Genomic DNA, 1,965 nt, shown 5'->3' with positions numbered 1-1,965 from the left:
CCATCTCGTCATATTGTGAGATATGTCAACGCTCAGAGTATGTTTGGGGGGATGACTCTCAGCTACTACCACTCTAAACTTTAGCTCATCCTCAGTAAAACTCACTGATTTGCAGCCATTTTTTGTGTTTGCTAATGCTGATTAGCTGTGGGTCGGCACCCAAACGATTATTTTCTCAGTTTGACTGAAATCTATCCAGTGGCTCGTTCTGTGTGTCTGTTGAGGATGACTCCCAGCTACTACCACAACAAATTTTAGCTCAACATCCGTAAAACTGGCTGAATTTTAGCCATTTCAATTTTCGTCATTGGCTGTGGGGGTCAGTTTGAACTGGGGCTGACACCAAATCAGTTGTAGACGTAAACCCAATGGTTGTTTTCTGAGCGTTTCATGGAAATTTGTCCAGCAGTTCTTGAGATATTTTGCTAACAGCCAACTCTAATGGTTAAAGGCAACCTTTCAAGCAGATCTCATGTGATCAATGAGAGCTCATCGTATCTGCTGAGAATGACTCACACCAGGTTTTCGCTCAGTTCCTGTAAAACTGGCAGACTTACAGACGTTCATGTGTTTGATAAAGTTGATTAGTTGCGGCGGCCATCTTGACTGGGACTGACTCCAAAAGGTAAAGGGTAAAGGTATAAGATCGACAGATAGATACTTTATTAATCCCTGGGTGAGGGGGAGTGAAGCATCGTGTAGTATTTTCTAATTAATACATATGAATAATAAAAAAAAAGCAGAATACACAAATTTGAAAAAAGGCAAATATGCACATGCACAAAGGGTGCAGCTAAAAGTAGAAAAATGCAGCAAAAGGCTAACTAAAAGGTAAATTTACAAAAAGTTAGCAGAAACATCAAACAAATACGTAAAAGCAGAAAAGGTTAGCTAAAACCTAAAGGTAGCAAAAGGCTAACTAAAAGCTAGAAATAGCAAAACACTAGATAAATGCAGCAAAAGGCTAACTAAAATGTAAGTTAGCTAAAAGTTAGCTGAAACAAAACAACAAATAATTAAAAGCAGAAAAGGCTAGCTAAAACCTAAAGGTAGTAAAAGGCTAACTTTAAGCTAGAAATAGCAAAATACTCTGGCTAAATAAACAGTAAACTGGCAAAAAAGTTCCTAAAACCTAAAACATTCTTGACATATATACATATACAGTATATATATATATATATATACAAAGTATATATATTTTCAATTCAAAGATACTTTATTAATCCCAAAGGGAAATTGTGTTGTTATAGCTCATCATCCTGGTTTCATTCAACAGTTGTTAAAGATACTGATAGCTGTGTGCAGGAAAGATCTCCTGCAGCATATCCGAAGTATCTGACCACAGATACTGATTCGTCCACCTTGATCCAGCTTACTGTCAGATCCAACGGGCCAATCGGTCCTTCTGGGCTGTAGGACTGCTCGAATGCCTCCTCCCAGCAGTCTGCCGAGCTCTTCAATGCCACGAACAGAGAGCTAAAGGTGCCGGAGGATGATCCCAGTCCTCCCATTGTCACGAGACAAATTTCCCACCAGTTCCAGGATCTCGGCCGTCAGGTACTCAAGCACCGCCGCCAGGTTGACGGGAATTCGTCCACAGCACCCCCTTTTCAACTCATTTGGGATTTGGGGCTGTAGCTGAGGTATTTGAGCTTTTGAGAGGTTAATCAGCTGCTCCTGGTTGTAAAAAAAAAAAAAAAAAATGCCTTGTTGCCATGGTTACACATCATAACAAATGCCCAAAAGTAAACAGTTTTCAGTAATAATCCTTCTAGCTGCACAGCATCCGACACCAGAGGAAATAATCATCCGAAAAAAGTGATTTACATCCAGAAAAAAGAGGAATTAAAGTTTTTAAAAGCAATAACAGAAAGAACGTAACAGAGCTACTCCAACATGCAAATACCCAGAGCGGCGCAATTATACATATATATATATATATATATATATATATATATATATATA

Source organism: Nematolebias whitei, chromosome 16 (assembly GCF_014905685.2).
Source record: "Nematolebias whitei isolate Nwh7 chromosome 16, NemWhi1, whole genome shotgun sequence".
Lineage (NCBI taxonomy): Eukaryota > Metazoa > Chordata > Actinopteri > Cyprinodontiformes > Rivulidae > Nematolebias > Nematolebias whitei.
This window is presented reverse-complemented; position numbering follows the sequence as displayed.